Below are 22,378 nucleotides of genomic sequence, written 5' to 3'. Positions count from 1 at the left end.
CATACAGGTCGCAGTGGCCATATCAAGACAATTGACCTTTTCTTTACACTGTTGTGATGAAAGTACATTTCCATAATTTCAGCTATATACAATAAACGTTGAACAGGGATTGAACCCATGTGCTTCAGTTAACAAAAACAGATGGCTTTGCACATCTATTTCATTCTTAGAATGTCAACATTGTGGAAAGTGGGAGTTGTGCAAAAGCTAATTTAACAAGTGAATACTCTCAAAAGACAAGTTGGGGAATACTGTAGAACAGCAAACATGTAAAGTGGCTCTATCGTAGAGATACTTCCCCTTAATATAATAGTTGTGTTCAAATATTGATACAACATGATTTTTTGACAAAGTCCTCAATGAATGTAAATTTCCATGGAATTGGAAGTCTTTTCTATAAAGGCACGGATGGGATTTGAACCCATGGTCTTCGGTTTACGAGACTGACGCCTTACCACTTGGCCACCATGCCACTTATTACTGCATTTTATATATATATACAATCTGGAAGGTAGTAGTTGTGCAAATGTGAATTTGGCACACAAACTCAGTGGAGAAAGGACCTCATACATATATAGCATGCACTCCCCTCTGAGCTTCCATCCCATTTAATTTGCAGATAAAACGCAATATCAATACACTGTACTTTACATATACACCACTCCATTGAAACTACAATGAAATGATAGCAGCAATTCTTAAAACAGGTACGGACAGGGATCGAAAAGATGAATTTCAGTTTTTGAAAATGATGCCATAAAAGTTGGCAACCATGCCACTTCTGTTCTATAAATGTACTAACAGGGATTGAACGCATGTTCTTCAGATTAAAAGACCAAATGATTTAGGACATCTCTGTTTCCTGCTTAGAATTTCAACATTCTGGAAAGTAGAAGTTTGGTCTTTGCAAAAAAACATAGAGAAGCTGGGTAATGAACCCAGGACCTCATACATGGGAACCATGCACTCTACCACTGAGCTACACCCCCTTTCTAGGAAAGATAAAATAGTTTCTTATTTTTTTAAATGTCTCCTTTATTATACCAGGTAAGCCAGTTAAGAACAAGTTCTCATACACAACTGCGACCTGGCCAAGATAAAGCAAAGCAGTGCAATTCATTTGCAGTCTGGACGCGGAGGGGTGAACATCTCCTGCTCTGACTGCAGCTGGAAGGGACTGCTGTGCGAGGACTAGGCCGCCTGTGAGTGCTTTGATAAGGCGGAGCTTTACCTAGCATAGACTTACAGATGACCTGGAGCCAGTGGTTCTGGCGACGAGTTACACATGGAACAAACTAGCGCACAGTCAATAACAAAATAGAAGGGATATTTTTTTTAAAGGCAATAAATATGCCATAGTACCGAAGTAATCACAATTTAGCAAATGAACACTGGAGTGATAGATGAGCAGATGATGATGTGCAAGTAGAAATACTGGTGTGCAAAAGTGCAGAATGTAAATAAAAACAATATGGCGATGAGGTAGGTAGATTGGGTGGGCTATTTACAGATGGGCATCTCCTGCTCTGACTGCAGCTGGAAGGGACTGCTGCGCAAGGACTAGGCCGCCTGTGAGTGCTTTGATAAGGCGGAGCTTTACCTAGCATAGACTTACAGATGACCTGGACCCAGTGGTTCTGGCGACGAGTTACACATGGAACAAACAAGCGCACAGTCAATAACAAAATAGCCAGTGGTTCTGGCGACGAATATGTACCGAGGGCCAGCCGACTAGAGCATACAGGTCGCAGTGGCCATATCAAGACAATTGACCTTTTCTTTACACTGTTGTGATGAAAGTACATTTCCATAATTTCAGCTATATACAATAAACGTTGAACAGGGATTGAACCCATGTGCTTCAGTTAACAAAAACAGATGGCTTTGCACATCTATTTCATTCTTAGAATGTCAACATTGTGGAAAGTGGGAGTTGTGCAAAAGCTAATTTAACAAGTGAATACTCTCAAAAGACAAGTTGGGGAATACTGTAGAACAGCAAACATGTAAAGTGGCTCTATCGTAGAGATACTTCCCCTTAATATAATAGTTGTGTTCAAATATTGATACAACATGATTTTTTGACAAAGTCCTCCAATGAATGTAAATTTCCATGGAATTGGAAGTCTTTTCTATAAAGGCACGGATGGGATTTGAACCCATGGTCTTCGGTTTAACCACTTGGCCACCATGCCACTTATTACTGCATTTTATATATATATACAATCTGGAAGGTAGTAGTTGTGCAAATGTGAATTTGGCACACAAACTCAGTGGAGAAAGGACCTCATACATATATAGCATGCACTCCCCTCTGAGCTTCCATCCCATTTAATTTGCAGATAAAACGCAATATCAATACACTGTACTTTACATATACACCACTCCATTGAAACTACAATGAAATGATAGCAGCAATTCTTCAAACAGGTACGGACAGGGATCGAAAAGATGAACTTCAGTTTTTGAAAATGATGCCATAAAAGTTGGCAACCATGCCACTTCTGTTCTATAAATGTACTAACAGGGATTGAACGCATGTTCTTCAGATTAAAAGACCAAATGATTTAGGACATCTCTGTTTCCTGCTTAGAATTTCAACATTCTGGAAAGTAGAAGTTTGGTCTTTGCAAAAACATAGAGAAGCTGGGTAATGAACCCAGGACCTCATACATGGGAACCATGCACTCTACCACTGAGCTACACCAGGAAAGATGTATAGTTTCTTATTTTTTTAAATGTCTCCTTTATTATACCAGGTGTGTTCAAACATTCTCATACACAACTGACCTTTTGACAAAGTCTAAAATGCAAGCAGTGCAATATACAATCTGGAAGGTAGTAGTTGTGCAAATGTGAATTTGGCACACAAACTCAGTGGAGAACCCAGGTCTTCGGTTTACGAGACCGACGCCTTACCACTTGGCCACCATGCCACTTATTACTGCATTTTATATATATATACAATCTGGAAGGTAGTAGTTGTGCAAATGTGAATTTGGCACACAAACTCAGTGGAGAAAGGACCTCATACATATATAGCATGCACTCCCCCTCTGAGCTTCCATCCCATTTAATTTGCAGATAAAACGCAATATCAATACACTGTACTTTACATATACACCACTCCATTGAAACTACAATGAAATGATAGCAGCAATTCTTAAAACAGGTACGGACAGGGATCGAAAAGATGAATTTCAGTTTTTGAAAATGATGCCATAAAAGTTGGCAACCATGCCACTTCTGTTCTATAAATGTACTAACAGGGATTGAACGCATGTTCTTCAGATTAAAAGACCAAATGATTTAGGACATCTCTGTTTCCTGCTTAGAATTTCAACATTCTGGAAAGTAGAAGTTTGGTCTTTGCAAAAAAACATAGAGAAGCTGGGTAATGAACCCAGGACCTCATACATGGGAACCATGCACTCTACCACTGAGCTACACCCCTTTCTAGGAAAGATAAAATAGTTTCTTATTTTTTTAAATGTCTCCTTTATTATACCAGGTAAGCCAGTTAAGAACAAGTTCTCATACACAACTGCGACCTGGCCAAGATAAAGCAAAGCAGTGCAATTCATTTGCAGTCTGGACGCGGAGGGGTGAACATCTCCTGCTCTGACTGCAGCTGGAAGGGACTGCTGTGCGAGGACTAGGCCGCCTGTGAGTGCTTTGATAAGGCGGAGCTTTACCTAGCATAGACTTACAGATGACCTGGAGCCAGTGGTTCTGGCGACGAGTTACACATGGAACAAACTAGCGCACAGTCAATAACAAAATAGCCAGTGGTTCTGGCGACGAATATGTACCGAGGGCCAGCCGACTAGAGCATACAGGTCGCAGTGGCCATATCAAGACAATTGACCTTTTCTTTACACTGTTGTGATGAAAGTACATTTCCATAATTTCAGCTATATACAATAAACGTTGAACAGGGATTGAACCCATGTGCTTCAGTTAACAAAAACAGATGGCTTTGCACATCTATTTCATTCTTAGAATGTCAACATTGTGGAAAGTGGGAGTTGTGCAAAAGCTAATTTAACAAGTGAATACTCTCAAAAGACAAGTTGGGGAATACTGTAGAACAGCAAACATGTAAAGTGGCTCTATCGTAGAGATACTTCCCCTTAATATAATAGTTGTGTTCAAATATTGATACAACATGATTTTTTGACAAAGTCCTCCAATGAATGTAAATTTCCATGGAATTGGAAGTCTTTTCTATAAAGGCACGGATGGGATTTGAACCCATGGTCTTCGGTTTACGAGACCGACGCCTTACCACTTGGCCACCATGCCACTTATTACTGCATTTTATATATATATACAATCTGGAAGGTAGTAGTTGTGCAAATGTGAATTTGGCACACAAACTCAGTGGAGAAAGGACCTCATACATATATAGCATGCACTCCCCTCTGAGCTTCCATCCCATTTAATTTGCAGATAAAACGCAATATCAATACACTGTACTTTACATATACACCACTCCATTGAAACTACAATGAAATGATAGCAGCAATTCTTAAAACAGGTACGGACAGGGATCGAAAAGATGAATTTCAGTTTTTGAAAATGATGCCATAAAAGTTGGCAACCATGCCACTTCTGTTCTATAAATGTACTAACAGGGATTGAACGCATGTTCTTCAGATTAAAAGACCAAATGATTTAGGACATCTCTGTTTCCTGCTTAGAATTTCAACATTCTGGAAAGTAGAAGTTTGGTCTTTGCAAAAAAACATAGAGAAGCTGGGTAATGAACCCAGGACCTCATACATGGGAACCATGCACTCTACCACTGAGCTACACCCCTTTCTAGGAAAGATAAAATAGTTTCTTATTTTTTTAAATGTCTCCTTTATTATACCAGGTAAGCCAGTTAAGAACAAGTTCTCATACACAACTGCGACCTGGCCAAGATAAAGCAAAGCAGTGCAATTCATTTGCAGTCTGGACGCGGAGGGGTGAACATCTCCTGCTCTGACTGCAGCTGGAAGGGACTGCTGTGCGAGGACTAGGCCGCCTGTGAGTGCTTTGATAAGGCGGAGCTTTACCTAGCATAGACTTACAGATGACCTGGAGCCAGTGGTTCTGGCGACGAGTTACACATGGAACAAACTAGCGCACAGTCAATAACAAAATAGAAGGGATATTTTTTTTAAAGGCAATAAATATGCCATAGTACCGAAGTAATCACAATTTAGCAAATGAACACTGGAGTGATAGATGAGCAGATGATGATGTGCAAGTAGAAATACTGGTGTGCAAAAGTGCAGAATGTAAATAAAAACAATATGGCGATGAGGTAGGTAGATTGGGTGGGCTATTTACAGATGGGCATCTCCTGCTCTGACTGCAGCTGGAAGGGACTGCTGCGCAAGGACTAGGCCGCCTGTGAGTGCTTTGATAAGGCGGAGCTTTACCTAGCATAGACTTACAGATGACCTGGACCCAGTGGTTCTGGCGACGAGTTACACATGGAACAAACAAGCGCACAGTCAATAACAAAATAGCCAGTGGTTCTGGCGACGAATATGTACCGAGGGCCAGCCGACTAGAGCATACAGGTCGCAGTGGCCATATCAAGACAATTGACCTTTTCTTTACACTGTTGTGATGAAAGTACATTTCCATAATTTCAGCTATATACAATAAACGTTGAACAGGGATTGAACCCATGTGCTTCAGTTAACAAAAACAGATGGCTTTGCACATCTATTTCATTCTTAGAATGTCAACATTGTGGAAAGTGGGAGTTGTGCAAAAGCTAATTTAACAAGTGAATACTCTCAAAAGACAAGTTGGGGAATACTGTAGAACAGCAAACATGTAAAGTGGCTCTATCGTAGAGATACTTCCCCTTAATATAATAGTTGTGTTCAAATATTGATACAACATGATTTTTTGACAAAGTCCTCCAATGAATGTAAATTTCCATGGAATTGGAAGTCTTTTCTATAAAGGCACGGATGGGATTTGAACCCATGGTCTTCGGTTTACGAGACCGACGCCTTACCACTTGGCCACCATGCCACTTATTACTGCATTTTATATATATATACAATCTGGAAGGTAGTAGTTGTGCAAATGTGAATTTGGCACACAAACTCAGTGGAGAAAGGACCTCATACATATATAGCATGCACTCCCCTCTGAGCTTCCATCCCATTTAATTTGCAGATAAAACGCAATATCAATACACTGTACTTTACATATACACCACTCCATTGAAACTACAATGAAATGATAGCAGCAATTCTTAAAACAGGTACGGACAGGGATCGAAAAGATGAATTTCAGTTTTTGAAAATGATGCCATAAAAGTTGGCAACCATGCCACTTCTGTTCTATAAATGTACTAACAGGGATTGAACGCATGTTCTTCAGATTAAAAGACCAAATGATTTAGGACATCTCTGTTTCCTGCTTAGAATTTCAACATTCTGGAAAGTAGAAGTTTGGTCTTTGCAAAAAAACATAGAGAAGCTGGGTAATGAACCCAGGACCTCATACATGGGAACCATGCACTCTACCACTGAGCTACACCCCCTTTCTAGGAAAGATAAAATAGTTTCTTATTTTTTTAAATGTCTCCTTTATTATACCAGGTAAGCCAGTTAAGAACAAGTTCTCATACACAACTGCGACCTGGCCAAGATAAAGCAAAGCAGTGCAATTCATTTGCAGTCTGGACGCGGAGGGGTGAACATCTCCTGCTCTGACTGCAGCTGGAAGGGACTGCTGTGCGAGGACTAGGCCGCCTGTGAGTGCTTTGATAAGGCGGAGCTTTACCTAGCATAGACTTACAGATGACCTGGAGCCAGTGGTTCTGGCGACGAGTTACACATGGAACAAACTAGCGCACAGTCAATAACAAAATAGAAGGGATATTTTTTTTAAAGGCAATAAATATGCCATAGTACCGAAGTAATCACAATTTAGCAAATGAACACTGGAGTGATAGATGAGCAGATGATGATGTGCAAGTAGAAATACTGGTGTGCAAAAGTGCAGAATGTAAATAAAAACAATATGGCGATGAGGTGTAGATTGGGTGGGCTATTTACAGATGGGCATCTCCTGCTCTGACTGCAGCTGGAAGGGACTGCTGCGCAAGGACTAGGCCGCCTGTGAGTGCTTTGATAAGGCGGAGCTTTACCTAGCATAGACTTACAGATGACCTGGAGCCAGTGGTTCTGGCGACGAGTTACACATGGAACAAACTAGCGCACAGTCAATAACAAAATAGAAGGGATATTTTTTTTTAAAGGCAATAAATATGCCATAGTACCGAAGTAATCACAATTTAGCAAATGAACACTGGAGTGATAGATGAGCAGATGATGATGTGCAAGTAGAAATACTGGTGTGCAAAAGTGCAGAATGTAAATAAAAACAATATGGCGATGAGGTAGGTAGATTGGGTGGGCTATTTACAGATGGGCATCTCCTGCTCTGACTGCAGCTGGAAGGGACTGCTGCGCAAGGACTAGGCCACCTGTGAGTGCTTTGATAAGGCGGAGCTTTACCTAGCATAGACTTACAGATGACCTGGAGCCAGTGGTTCTGGCGACGAGTTACACATGGAACAAACTAGCGCACAGTCAATAACAAAATAGCCAGTGGTTCTGGCGACGAATATGTACCGAGGGCCAGCCGACTAGAGCATACAGGTCGCAGTGGCCATATCAAGACAATTGACCTTTTCTTTACACTGTTGTGATGAAAGTACATTTCCATAATTTCAGCTATATACAATAAACGTTGAACAGGGATTGAACCCATGTGCTTCAGTTAACAAAAACAGATGGCTTTGCACATCTATTTCATTCTTAGAATGTCAACATTGTGGAAAGTGGGAGTTGTGCAAAAGCTAATTTAACAAGTGAATACTCTCAAAAGACAAGTTGGGGAATACTGTAGAACAGCAAACATGTAAAGTGGCTCTATCGTAGAGATACTTCCCCTTAATATAATAGTTGTGTTCAAATATTGATACAACATGATTTTTTGACAAAGTCCTCCAATGAATGTAAATTTCCATGGAATTGGAAGTCTTTTCTATAAAGGCACGGATGGGATTTGAACCCATGGTCTTCGGTTTACGAGACCGACGCCTTACCACTTGGCCACCATGCCACTTATTACTGCATTTTATATATATATACAATCTGGAAGGTAGTAGTTGTGCAAATGTGAATTTGGCACACAAACTCAGTGGAGAAAGGACCTCATACATATATAGCATGCACTCCCCTCTGAGCTTCCATCCCATTTAATTTGCAGATAAAACGCAATATCAATACACTGTACTTTACATATACACCACTCCATTGAAACTACAATGAAATGATAGCAGCAATTCTTAAAACAGGTACGGACAGGGATCGAAAAGATGAATTTCAGTTTTTGAAAATGATGCCATAAAAGTTGGCAACCATGCCACTTCTGTTCTATAAATGTACTAACAGGGATTGAACGCATGTTCTTCAGATTAAAAGACCAAATGATTTAGGACATCTCTGTTTCCTGCTTAGAATTTCAACATTCTGGAAAGTAGAAGTTTGGTCTTTGCAAAAAAACATAGAGAAGCTGGGTAATGAACCCAGGACCTCATACATGGGAACCATGCACTCTACCACTGAGCTACACCCCTTTCTAGGAAAGATAAAATAGTTTCTTATTTTTTTAAATGTCTCCTTTATTATACCAGGTAAGCCAGTTAAGAACAAGTTCTCATACACAACTGCGACCTGGCCAAGATAAAGCAAAGCAGTGCAATTCATTTGCAGTCTGGACGCGGAGGGGTGAACATCTCCTGCTCTGACTGCAGCTGGAAGGGACTGCTGTGCGAGGACTAGGCCGCCTGTGAGTGCTTTGATAAGGCGGAGCTTTACCTAGCATAGACTTACAGATGACCTGGAGCCAGTGGTTCTGGCGACGAGTTACACATGGAACAAACTAGCGCACAGTCAATAACAAAATAGAAGGGATATTTTTTTTAAAGGCAATAAATATGCCATAGTACCGAAGAATCACAATTTAGCAAATGAACACTGGAGTGATAGATGAGCAGATGATGATGTGCAAGTAGAAATACTGGTGTGCAAAAGTGCAGAATGTAAATAAAAACAATATGGCGATGAGGTAGGTAGATTGGGTGGGCTATTTACAGATGGGCATCTCCTGCTCTGACTGCAGCTGGAAGGGACTGCTGCGCAAGGACTAGGCCGCCTGTGAGTGCTTTGATAAGGCGGAGCTTTACCTAGCATAGACTTACAGATGACCTGGAGCCAGTGGTTCTGGCGACGAGTTACACATGGAACAAACTAGCGCACAGTCAATAACAAAATAGAAGGGATATTTTTTTTAAAGGCAATAAATATGCCATAGTACCGAAGTAATCACAATTTAGCAAATGAACACTGGAGTGATAGATGAGCAGATGATGATGTGCAAGTAGAAATACTGGTGTGCAAAAGTGCAGAATGTAAATAAAAACAATATGGCGATGAGGTAGGTAGATTGGGTGGGCTATTTACAGATGGGCATCTCCTGCTCTGACTGCAGCTGGAAGGGACTGCTGCGCAAGGACTAGGCCACCTGTGAGTGCTTTGATAAGGCGGAGCTTTACCTAGCATAGACTTACAGATGACCTGGAGCCAGTGGTTCTGGCGACGAGTTACACATGGAACAAACTAGCGCACAGTCAATAACAAAATAGCCAGTGGTTCTGGCGACGAATATGTACCGAGGGCCAGCCGACTAGAGCATACAGGTCGCAGTGGCCATATCAAGACAATTGACCTTTTCTTTACACTGTTGTGATGAAAGTACATTTCCATAATTTCAGCTATATACAATAAACGTTGAACAGGGATTGAACCCATGTGCTTCAGTTAACAAAAACAGATGGCTTTGCACATCTATTTCATTCTTAGAATGTCAACATTGTGGAAAGTGGGAGTTGTGCAAAAGCTAATTTAACAAGTGAATACTCTCAAAAGACAAGTTGGGGAATACTGTAGAACAGCAAACATGTAAAGTGGCTCTATCGTAGAGATACTTCCCCTTAATATAATAGTTGTGTTCAAATATTGATACAACATGATTTTTTGACAAAGTCCTCCAATGAATGTAAATTTCCATGGAATTGGAAGTCTTTTCTATAAAGGCACGGATGGGATTTGAACCCATGGTCTTCGGTTTACGAGACCGACGCCTTACCACTTGGCCACCATGCCACTTATTACTGCATTTTATATATATATATACAATCTGGAAGGTAGTAGTTGTGCAAATGTGAATTTGGCACACAAACTCAGTGGAGAAAGGACCTCATACATATATAGCATGCACTCCCCCTCTGAGCTTCCATCCCATTTAATTTGCAGATAAAACGCAATATCAATACACTGTACTTTACATATACACCACTCCATTGAAACTACAATGAAATGATAGCAGCAATTCTTAAAACAGGTACGGACAGGGATCGAAAAGATGAATTTCAGTTTTTGAAAATGATGCCATAAAAGTTGGCAACCATGCCACTTCTGTTCTATAAATGTACTAACAGGGATTGAACGCATGTTCTTCAGATTAAAAGACCAAATGATTTAGGACATCTCTGTTTCCTGCTTAGAATTTCAACATTCTGGAAAGTAGAAGTTTGGTCTTTGCAAAAAAACATAGAGAAGCTGGGTAATGAACCCAGGACCTCATACATGGGAACCATGCACTCTACCACTGAGCTACACCCCTTTCTAGGAAAGATAAAATAGTTTCTTATTTTTTTAAATGTCTCCTTTATTATACCAGGTAAGCCAGTTAAGAACAAGTTCTCATACACAACTGCGACCTGGCCAAGATAAAGCAAAGCAGTGCAATTCATTTGCAGTCTGGACGCGGAGGGGTGAACATCTCCTGCTCTGACTGCAGCTGGAAGGGACTGCTGTGCGAGGACTAGGCCGCCTGTGAGTGCTTTGATAAGGCGGAGCTTTACCTAGCATAGACTTACAGATGACCTGGAGCCAGTGGTTCTGGCGACGAGTTACACATGGAACAAACTAGCGCACAGTCAATAACAAAATAGAAGGGATATTTTTTTTAAAGGCAATAAATATGCCATAGTACCGAAGTAATCACAATTTAGCAAATGAACACTGGAGTGATAGATGAGCAGATGATGATGTGCAAGTAGAAATACTGGTGTGCAAAAGTGCAGAAAGTAAATAAAAACAATATGGCGATGAGGTAGGTAGATTGGGTGGGCTATTTACAGATGGGCATCTCCTGCTCTGACTGCAGCTGGAAGGGACTGCTGCGCAAGGACTAGGCCGCCTGTGAGTGCTTTGATAAGGCGGAGCTTTACCTAGCATAGACTTACAGATGACCTGGAGCCAGTGGTTCTGGCGACGAGTTACACATGGAACAAACTAGCGCACAGTCAATAACAAAATAGAAGGGATATTTTTTTTTTAAAGGCAATAAATATGCCATAGTACCGAAGTAATCACAATTTAGCAAATGAACACTGGAGTGATAGATGAGCAGATGATGATGTGCAAGTAGAAATACTGGTGTGCAAAAGTGCAGAATGTAAATAAAAACAATATGGCGATGAGGTAGGTAGATTGGGTGGGCTATTTACAGATGGGCATCTCCTGCTCTGACTGCAGCTGGAAGGGACTGCTGCGCAAGGACTAGGCCGCCTGTGAGTGCTTTGATAAGGCGGAGCTTTACCTAGCATAGACTTACAGATGACCTGGAGCCAGTGGTTCTGGCGACGAGTTACACATGGAACAAACTAGCGCACAGTCAATAACAAAATAGCCAGTGGTTCTGGCGACGAATATGTACCGAGGGCCAGCCGACTAGAGCATACAGGTCGCAGTGGCCATATCAAGACAATTGACCTTTTCTTTACACTGTTGTGATGAAAGTACATTTCCATAATTTCAGCTATATACAATAAACGTTGAACAGGGATTGAACCCATGTGCTTCAGTTAACAAAAACAGATGGTTTGCACATCTATTTCATTCTTAGAATGTCAACATTGTGGAAAGTGGGAGTTGTGCAAAAGCTAATTTAACAAGTGAATACTCTCAAAAGACAAGTTGGGGAATACTGTAGAACAGCAAACATGTAAAGTGGCTCTATCGTAGAGATACTTCCCCTTAATATAATAGTTGTGTTCAAATATTGATACAACATGATTTTTTGACAAAGTCCTCCAATGAATGTAAATTTCCATGGAATTGGAAGTCTTTTCTATAAAGGCACGGATGGGATTTGAACCCATGGTCTTCGGTTTACGAGACCGACGCCTTACCACTTGGCCACCATGCCACTTATTACTGCATTTTATATATATATACAATCTGGAAGGTAGTAGTTGTGCAAATGTGAATTTGGCACACAAACTCAGTGGAGAAAGGACCTCATACATATATAGCATGCACTCCCCTCTGAGCTTCCATCCCATTTAATTTGCAGATAAAACGCAATATCAATACACTGTACTTTACATATACACCACTCCATTGAAACTACAATGAAATGATAGCAGCAATTCTTAAAACAGGTACGGACAGGGATCGAAAAGATGAATTTCAGTTTTTGAAAATGATGCCATAAAAGTTGGCAACCATGCCACTTCTGTTCTATAAATGTACTAACAGGGATTGAACGCATGTTCTTCAGATTAAAAGACCAAATGATTTAGGACATCTCTGTTTCCTGCTTAGAATTTCAACATTCTGGAAAGTAGAAGTTTGGTCTTTGCAAAAAAACATAGAGAAGCTGGGTAATGAACCCAGGACCTCATACATGGGAACCATGCACTCTACCACTGAGCTACACCCCTTTCTAGGAAAGATAAAATAGTTTCTTATTTTTTAAATGTCTCCTTTATTATACCAGGTAAGCCAGTTAAGAACAAGTTCTCATACACAACTGCGACCTGGCCAAGATAAAGCAAAGCAGTGCAATTCATTTGCAGTCTGGACGCGGAGGGGTGAACATCTCCTGCTCTGACTGCAGCTGGAAGGGACTGCTGTGCGAGGACTAGGCCGCCTGTGAGTGCTTTGATAAGGCGGAGCTTTACCTAGCATAGACTTACAGATGACCTGGAGCCAGTGGTTCTGGCGACGAGTTACACATGGAACAAACTAGCGCACAGTCAATAACAAAATAGAAGGGATATTTTTTTTAAAGGCAATAAATATGCCATAGTACCGAAGTAATCACAATTTAGCAAATGAACACTGGAGTGATAGATGAGCAGATGATGATGTGCAAGTAGAAATACTGGTGTGCAAAAGTGCAGAATGTAAATAAAAACAATATGGCGATGAGGTAGGTAGATTGGGTGGGCTATTTACAGATGGGCATCTCCTGCTCTGACTGCAGCTGGAAGGGACTGCTGCGCAAGGACTAGGCCGCCTGTGAGTGCTTTGATAAGGCGGAGCTTTACCTAGCATAGACTTACAGATGACCTGGAGCCAGTGGTTCTGGCGACGAGTTACACATGGAACAAACTAGCGCACAGTCAATAACAAAATAGAAGGGATATTTTTTTAAAGGCAATAAATATGCCATAGTACCGAAGTAATCACAATTTAGCAAATGAACACTGGAGTGATAGATGAGCAGATGATGATGTGCAAGTAGAAATACTGGTGTGCAAAAGTGCAGAATGTAAATAAAAACAATATGGCGATGAGGTAGGTAGATTGGGTGGGCTATTTACAGATGGGCATCTCCTGCTCTGACTGCAGCTGGAAGGGACTGCTGCGCAAGGACTAGGCCGCCTGTGAGTGCTTTGATAAGGCGGAGCTTTACCTAGCATAGACTTACAGATGACCTGGAGCCAGTGGTTCTGGCGACGAGTTACACATGGAACAAACTAGCGCACAGTCAATAACAAAATAGCCAGTGGTTCTGGCGACGAATATGTACCGAGGGCCAGCCGACTAGAGCATACAGGTCGCAGTGGCCATATCAAGACAATTGACCTTTTCTTTACACTGTTGTGATGAAAGTACATTTCCATAATTTCAGCTATATACAATAAACGTTGAACAGGGATTGAACCCATGTGCTTCAGTTAACAAAAACAGATGGCTTTGCACATCTATTTCATTCTTAGAATGTCAACATTGTGGAAAGTGGGAGTTGTGCAAAAGCTAATTTAACAAGTGAATACTCTCAAAAGACAAGTTGGGGAATACTGTAGAACAGCAAACATGTAAAGTGGCTCTATCGTAGAGATACTTCCCCTTAATATAATAGTTGTGTTCAAATATTGATACAACATGATTTTTTGACAAAGTCCTCCAATGAATGTAAATTTCCATGGAATTGGAAGTCTTTTCTATAAAGGCACGGATGGGATTTGAACCCATGGTCTTCGGTTTACGAGACCGACGCCTTACCACTTGGCCACCATGCCACTTATTACTGCATTTTATATATATATACAATCTGGAAGGTAGTAGTTGTGCAAATGTGAATTTGGCACACAAACTCAGTGGAGAAAGGACCTCATACATATATAGCATGCACTCCCCTCTGAGCTTCCATCCCATTTAATTTGCAGATAAAACGCAATATCAATACACTGTACTTTACATATACACCACTCCATTGAAACTACAATGAAATGATAGCAGCAATTCTTAAAACAGGTACGGACAGGGATCGAAAAGATGAATTTCAGTTTTTGAAAATGATGCCATAAAAGTTGGCAACCATGCCACTTCTGTTCTATAAATGTACTAACAGGGATTGAACGCATGTTCTTCAGATTAAAAGACCAAATGATTTAGGACATCTCTGTTTCCTGCTTAGAATTTCAACATTCTGGAAAGTAGAAGTTTGGTCTTTGCAAAAAAACATAGAGAAGCTGGGTAATGAACCCAGGACCTCATACATGGGAACCATGCACTCTACCACTGAGCTACACCCCTTTCTAGGAAAGATAAAATAGTTTCTTATTTTTTTAAATGTCTCCTTTATTATACCAGGTAAGCCAGTTAAGAACAAGTTCTCATACACAACTGCGACCTGGCCAAGATAAAGCAAAGCAGTGCAATTCATTTGCAGTCTGGACGCGGAGGGGTGAACATCTCCTGCTCTGACTGCAGCTGGAAGGGACTGCTGTGCGAGGACTAGGCCGCCTGTGAGTGCTTTGATAAGGCGGAGCTTTACCTAGCATAGACTTACAGATGACCTGGAGCCAGTGGTTCTGGCGACGAGTTACACATGGAACAAACTAGCGCACAGTCAATAACAAAATAGCCAGTGGTTCTGGCGACGAATATGTACCGAGGGCCAGCCGACTAGAGCATACAGGTCGCAGTGGCCATATCAAGACAATTGACCTTTTCTTTACACTGTTGTGATGAAAGTACATTTCCATAATTTCAGCTATATACAATAAACGTTGAACAGGGATTGAACCCATGTGCTTCAGTTAACAAAAACAGATGGCTTTGCACATCTATTTCATTCTTAGAATGTCAACATTGTGGAAAGTGGGAGTTGTGCAAAAGCTAATTTAACAAGTGAATACTCTCAAAAGACAAGTTGGGGAATACTGTAGAACAGCAAACATGTAAAGTGGCTCTATCGTAGAGATACTTCCCCTTAATATAATAGTTGTGTTCAAATATTGATACAACATGATTTTTTGACAAAGTCCTCCAATGAATGTAAATTTCCATGGAATTGGAAGTCTTTTCTATAAAGGCACGGATGGGATTTGAACCCATGGTCTTCGGTTTACGAGACCGACGCCTTACCACTTGGCCACCATGCCACTTATTACTGCATTTTATATATATATACAATCTGGAAGGTAGTAGTTGTGCAAATGTGAATTTGGCACACAAACTCAGTGGAGAAAGGACCTCATACATATATAGCATGCACTCCCCCTCTGAGCTTCCATCCCATTTAATTTGCAGATAAAACGCAATATCAATACACTGTACTTTACATATACACCACTCCATTGAAACTACAATGAAATGATAGCAGCAATTCTTAAAACAGGTACGGACAGGGATCGAAAAGATGAATTTCAGTTTTTGAAAATGATGCCATAAAAGTTGGCAACCATGCCACTTCTGTTCTATAAATGTACTAACAGGGATTGAACGCATGTTCTTCAGATTAAAAGACCAAATGATTTAGGACATCTCTGTTTCCTGCTTAGAATTTCAACATTCTGGAAAGTAGAAGTTTGGTCTTTGCAAAAAAACATAGAGAAGCTGGGTAATGAACCCAGGACCTCATACATGGGAACCATGCACTCTACCACTGAGCTACACCCCTTTCTAGGAAAGATAAAATAGTTTCTTATTTTTTTAAATGTCTCCTTTATTATACCAGGTAAGCCAGTTAAGAACAAGTTCTCATACACAACTGCGACCTGGCCAAGATAAAGCAAAGCAGTGCAATTCATTTGCAGTCTGGACGCGGAGGGGTGAACATCTCCTGCTCTGACTGCAGCTGGAAGGGACTGCTGTGCGAGGACTAGGCCGCCTGTGAGTGCTTTGATAAGGCGGAGCTTTACCTAGCATAGACTTACAGATGACCTGGAGCCAGTGGTTCTGGCGACGAGTTACACATGGAACAAACTAGCGCACAGTCAATAACAAAATAGAAGGGATATTTTTTTTTAAAGGCAATAAATATGCCATAGTACCGAAGTAATCACAATTTAGCAAATGAACACTGGAGTGATAGATGAGCAGATGATGATGTGCAAGTAGAAATACTGGTGTGCAAAAGTGCAGAATGTAAATAAAAACAATATGGCGATGAGGTAGGTAGATTGGGTGGGCTATTTACAGATGGGCATCTCCTGCTCTGACTGCAGCTGGAAGGGACTGCTGCGCAAGGACTAGGCCGCCTGTGAGTGCTTTGATAAGGCGGAGCTTTACCTAGCATAGACTTACAGATGACCTGGAGCCAGTGGTTCTGGCGACGAGTTACACATGGAACAAACTAGCGCACAGTCAATAACAAAATAGCCAGTGGTTCTGGCGACGAATATGTACCGAGGGCCAGCCGACTAGAGCATACAGGTCGCAGTGGCCATATCAAGACAATTGACCTTTTCTTTACACTGTTGTGATGAAAGTACATTTCCATAATTTCAGCTATATACAATAAACGTTGAACAGGGATTGAACCCATGTGCTTCAGTTAACAAAAACAGATGGCTTTGCACATCTATTTCATTCTTAGAATGTCAACATTGTGGAAAGTGGGAGTTGTGCAAAAGCTAATTTAACAAGTGAATACTCTCAAAAGACAAGTTGGGGAATACTGTAGAACAGCAAACATGTAAAGTGGCTCTATCGTAGAGATACTTCCCCTTAATATAATAGTTGTGTTCAAATATTGATACAACATGATTTTTTGACAAAGTCCTCCAATGAATGTAAATTTCCATGGAATTGGAAGTCTTTTCTATAAAGGCACGGATGGGATTTGAACCCATGGTCTTCGGTTTACGAGACCGACGCCTTACCACTTGGCCACCATGCCACTTATTACTGCATTTTATATATATATACAATCTGGAAGGTAGTAGTTGTGCAAATGTGAATTTGGCACACAAACTCAGTGGAGAAAGGACCTCATACATATATAGCATGCACTCCCCTCTGAGCTTCCATCCCATTTAATTTGCAGATAAAACGCAATATCAATACACTGTACTTTACATATACACCACTCCATTGAAACTACAATGAAATGATAGCAGCAATTCTTAAAACAGGTACGGACAGGGATCGAAAAGATGAATTTCAGTTTTTGAAAATGATGCCATAAAAGTTGGCAACCATGCCACTTCTGTTCTATAAATGTACTAACAGGGATTGAACGCATGTTCTTCAGATTAAAAGACCAAATGATTTAGGACATCTCTGTTTCCTGCTTAGAATTTCAACATTCTGGAAAGTAGAAGTTTGGTCTTTGCAAAAAAACATAGAGAAGCTGGGTAATGAACCCAGGACCTCATACATGGGAACCATGCACTCTACCACTGAGCTACACCCCTTTCTAGGAAAGATAAAATAGTTTCTTATTTTTTTAAATGTCTCCTTTATTATACCAGGTAAGCCAGTTAAGAACAAGTTCTCATACACAACTGCGACCTGGCCAAGATAAAGCAAAGCAGTGCAATTCATTTGCAGTCTGGACGCGTCCTGGAGGGGTGAACATCTCCTGCTCTGACTGCAGCTGGAAGGGACTGCTGTGCGGGACTAGGCCGCCTGTGAGTGCTTTGATAAGGCGGAGCTTTACCTAGCATAGACTTACAGATGACCTGGAGCCAGTGGTTCTGGCGACGAGTTACACATGGAACAAACTAGCGCACAGTCAATAACAAAATAGAAGGGATATTTTTTTTTAAAGGCAATAAATATGCCATAGTACCGAAGTAATCACAATTTAGCAAATGAACACTGGAGTGATAGATGAGCAGATGATGATGTGCAAGTAGAAATACTGGTGTGCAAAAGTGCAGAATGTAAATAAAAACAATATGGCGATGAGGTAGGTAGATTGGGTGGGCTATTTACAGATGGGCATCTCCTGCTCTGACTGCAGCTGGAAGGGACTGCTGCGCAAGGACTAGGCCGCCTGTGAGTGCTTTGATAAGGCGGAGCTTTACCTAGCATAGACTTACAGATGACCTGGAGCCAGTGGTTCTGGCGACGAGTTACACATGGAACAAACTAGCGCACAGTCAATAACAAAATAGCCAGTGGTTCTGGCGACGAATATGTACCGAGGGCCAGCCGACTAGAGCATACAGGTCGCAGTGGCCATATCAAGACAATTGACCTTTTCTTTACACTGTTGTGATGAAAGTACATTTCCATAATTTCAGCTATATACAATAAACGTTGAACAGGGATTGAACCCATGTGCTTCAGTTAACAAAAACAGATGGCTTTGCACATCTATTTCATTCTTAGAATGTCAACATTGTGGAAAGTGGGAGTTGTGCAAAAGCTAATTTAACAAGTGAATACTCTCAAAAGACAAGTTGGGGAATACTGTAGAACAGCAAACATGTAAAGTGGCTCTATCGTAGAGATACTTCCCCTTAATATAATAGTTGTGTTCAAATATTGATACAACATGATTTTTTGACAAAGTCCTCCAATGAATGTAAATTTCCATGGAATTGGAAGTCTTTTCTATAAAGGCACGGATGGGATTTGAACCCATGGTCTTCGGTTTACGAGACCGACGCCTTACCACTTGGCCACCATGCCACTTATTACTGCATTTTATATATATATACAATCTGGAAGGTAGTAGTTGTGCAAATGTGAATTTGGCACACAAACTCAGTGGAGAAAGGACCTCATACATATATAGCATGCACTCCCCTCTGAGCTTCCATCCCATTTAATTTGCAGATAAAACGCAATATCAATACACTGTACTTTACATATACACCACTCCATTGAAACTACAATGAAATGATAGCAGCAATTCTTAAAACAGGTACGGACAGGGATCGAAAAGATGAATTTCAGTTTTTGAAAATGATGCCATAAAAGTTGGCAACCATGCCACTTCTGTTCTATAAATGTACTAACAGGGATTGAACGCATGTTCTTCAGATTAAAAGACCAAATGATTTAGGACATCTCTGTTTCCTGCTTAGAATTTCAACATTCTGGAAAGTAGAAGTTTGGTCTTTGCAAAAAAACATAGAGAATAATGAACTGGGTAATGAACCCAGGACCTCATATATATCAACCATGCACTCTACCACTAGCTACACCCCTTTCTAGGAAAGATAAAATAGTTTCTTATTTTTTTAAATGTCTCCTTTATTATACCAGGTAAGCCAGTTAAGAACAAGTTCTCATACACAACTGCGACCTGGCCAAGATAAAGCAAAGCAGTGCAATTCATTTGCAGTCTGGACGCAGAGGGGTGAACATCTCCTGCTCTGACTGCAGCTGGAAGGGACTGCTGCGCAAGGACTAGGCCGCCTGTGAGTGCTTTGATAAGGCGGAGCTTTACCTAGCATAGACTTACAGATGACCTGGAGCCAGTGGTTCTGGCGACGAGTTACACATGGAACAAACTAGCGCACAGTCAATAACAAAATAGAAGGGATATTTTTTTTAAAGGCAATAAATATGCCATAGTACCGAAGTAATCACAATTTAGCAAATGAACACTGGAGTGATAGATGAGCAGATGATGATGTGCAAGTAGAAATACTGGTGTGCAAAAGTGCAGAAAGTAAATAAAAACAATATGGCGATGAGGTAGGTAGATTGGGTGGGCTATTTACAGATGGGCATCTCCTGCTCTGACTGCAGCTGGAAGGGACTGCTGCGCAAGGACTAGGCCGCCTGTGAGTGCTTTGATAAGGCGGAGCTTTACCTAGCATAGACTTACAGATGACCTGGAGCCAGTGGTTCTGGCGACGAGTTACACATGGAACAAACTAAGCGCACAGTCAATAACAAAATAGCCAGTGGTTCTGGCGATGAATATGTACCGAGGGCCAGCCGACTAGAGCATACAGGTCGCAGTGGCCATATCAAGACAATTGACCTTTTCTTTACACTGTTGTGATGAAAGTACATTTCCATAATTTCAGCTATCTACAATAAACGTTGAACAGGGATTGAACCCATGTGCTTCAGTTAACAAAAACAGATGACTTTGCACATCTATTTCATTCTTAGAATGTCAACATTGTGGAAAGTGGGAGTTGTGCAAAAGCTAATTTAACAAGTGAATACTCTCAAAAGACAAGTTGGGGAATACTGTAGAACAGCAAACATGTAAAGTGGCTCTATCGTAGAGATACTTCCCCTTAATATAATAGTTGTGTTCAAATATTGATACAACATGATTTTTTGACAAAGTCCTCCAATGAATGTAAATTTCCATGGAATTGGAAGTCTTTCTATAAAGGCACGGATGGGATTTGAACCCATGGTCTTCGGTTTACGAGACCGACGCCTTACCACTTGGCCACCATGCCACTTATTACTGCATTTTATATATATATACAATCTGGAAGGTAGTAGTTGTGCAAATGTGAATTTGGCACACAAACTCAGTGGAGAAAGGACCTCATACATATATAGCATGCACTCCCCCTCTGAGCTTCCATCCCATTTAATTTGCAGATAAAACGCAATATCAATACACTGTACTTTACATATACACCACTCCATTGAAACTACAATGAAATGATAGCAGCAATTCTTAAAACAGGTACGGACAGGGATCGAAAAGATGAATTTCAGTTTTTGAAAATGATGCCATAAAAGTTGGCAACCATGCCACTTCTGTTCTATAAATGTACTAACAGGGATTGAACGCATGTTCTTCAGATTAAAAGACCAAATGATTTAGGACATCTCTGTTTCCTGCTTAGAATTTCAACATTCTGGAAAGTAGAAGTTTGGTCTTTGCAAAAAAACATAGAGAAGCTGGGTAATGAACCCAGGACCTCATACATGGGAACCATGCACTCTACCACTGAGCTACACCCCTTTCTAGGAAAGATAAAATAGTTTCTTATTTTTTTAAATGTCTCCTTTATTATACCAGGTAAGCCAGTTAAGAACAAGTTCTCATACACAACTGCGACCTGGCCAAGATAAAGCAAAGCAGTGCAATTCATTTGCAGTCTGGACGCGGAGGGGTGAACATCTCCTGCTCTGACTGCAGCTGGAAGGGACTGCTGTGAGGACTAGGCCGCCTGTGAGTGCTTTGATAAGGCGGAGCTTTACCTAGCATAGACTTACAGATGACCTGGAGCCAGTGGTTCTGGCGACGAGTTACACATGGAACAAACTAGCGCACAGTCAATAACAAAATAGAAGGGATATTTTTTTTTAAAGGCAATAAATATGCCATAGTACCGAAGTAATCACAATTTAGCAAATGAACACTGGAGTGATAGATGAGCAGATGATGATGTGCAAGTAGAAATACTGGTGTGCAAAAGTGCAGAATGTAAATAAAAACAATATGGCGATGAGGTAGGTAGATTGGGTGGGCTATTTACAGATGGGCATCTCCTGCTCTGACTGCAGCTGGAAGGGACTGCTGCGCAAGGACTAGGCCGCCTGTGAGTGCTTTGATAAGGCGGAGCTTTACCTAGCATAGACTTACAGATGACCTGGAGCCAGTGGTTCTGGCGACGAGTTACACATGGAACAAACTAGCGCACAGTCAATAACAAAATAGAAGGGATTTTTTTTTAAAGGCAATAAATATGCCATAGTACCGAAGTAATCACAATTTAGCAAATGAACACTGGAGTGATAGATGAGCAGATGATGATGTGCAA

At 40.9% G+C, this 22,378-nt stretch overlaps 11 non-coding genes across 11 annotated transcripts; all 11 read right to left on the bottom strand.

Annotated features, from left to right (window-relative positions):
* Window positions 1-400: 400 nt before the first annotated feature.
* Window positions 401-472, bottom strand: trnat-cgu. Its single transcript has one exon. It is a non-coding gene; the product is annotated as a tRNA-Thr (tRNA).
* A 3,761-nt stretch (window positions 473-4,233) lies between these two features.
* Window positions 4,234-4,305, bottom strand: trnat-cgu. The gene has a single exon. It is a non-coding gene; the product is annotated as a tRNA-Thr (tRNA).
* A 1,665-nt stretch (window positions 4,306-5,970) lies between these two features.
* trnat-cgu lies at window positions 5,971-6,042 on the bottom strand. Its single transcript has one exon. It is a non-coding gene; the product is annotated as a tRNA-Thr (tRNA).
* A 2,034-nt stretch (window positions 6,043-8,076) lies between these two features.
* Window positions 8,077-8,148, bottom strand: trnat-cgu. The gene has a single exon. It is a non-coding gene; the product is annotated as a tRNA-Thr (tRNA).
* Window positions 8,149-10,181: 2,033 nt separating this feature from the next.
* Window positions 10,182-10,253, bottom strand: trnat-cgu. Its single transcript has one exon. It is a non-coding gene; the product is annotated as a tRNA-Thr (tRNA).
* Window positions 10,254-12,291: 2,038 nt separating this feature from the next.
* On the bottom strand, window positions 12,292-12,363 carry trnat-cgu. The gene has a single exon. It is a non-coding gene; the product is annotated as a tRNA-Thr (tRNA).
* Window positions 12,364-14,395: 2,032 nt separating this feature from the next.
* trnat-cgu lies at window positions 14,396-14,467 on the bottom strand. Its single transcript has one exon. It is a non-coding gene; the product is annotated as a tRNA-Thr (tRNA).
* Window positions 14,468-15,763: 1,296 nt separating this feature from the next.
* On the bottom strand, window positions 15,764-15,835 carry trnat-cgu. The gene has a single exon. It is a non-coding gene; the product is annotated as a tRNA-Thr (tRNA).
* Window positions 15,836-17,502: 1,667 nt separating this feature from the next.
* On the bottom strand, window positions 17,503-17,574 carry trnat-cgu. The gene has a single exon. It is a non-coding gene; the product is annotated as a tRNA-Thr (tRNA).
* A 1,670-nt stretch (window positions 17,575-19,244) lies between these two features.
* On the bottom strand, window positions 19,245-19,316 carry trnat-cgu. The gene has a single exon. It is a non-coding gene; the product is annotated as a tRNA-Thr (tRNA).
* Window positions 19,317-20,986: 1,670 nt separating this feature from the next.
* Window positions 20,987-21,058, bottom strand: trnat-cgu. Its single transcript has one exon. It is a non-coding gene; the product is annotated as a tRNA-Thr (tRNA).
* Between the last annotated feature and the right edge of the window lie 1,320 nt (window positions 21,059-22,378).

Source organism: Oncorhynchus tshawytscha, linkage group LG21 (assembly GCF_018296145.1).
Source record: "Oncorhynchus tshawytscha isolate Ot180627B linkage group LG21, Otsh_v2.0, whole genome shotgun sequence".
In the NCBI taxonomy this organism is placed as follows: Eukaryota; Metazoa; Chordata; class Actinopteri; order Salmoniformes; family Salmonidae; genus Oncorhynchus; species Oncorhynchus tshawytscha.
The sequence above is the reverse complement of the archived record's forward strand: the minus strand, read 5'-3'. Positions and strand labels throughout refer to the sequence as shown.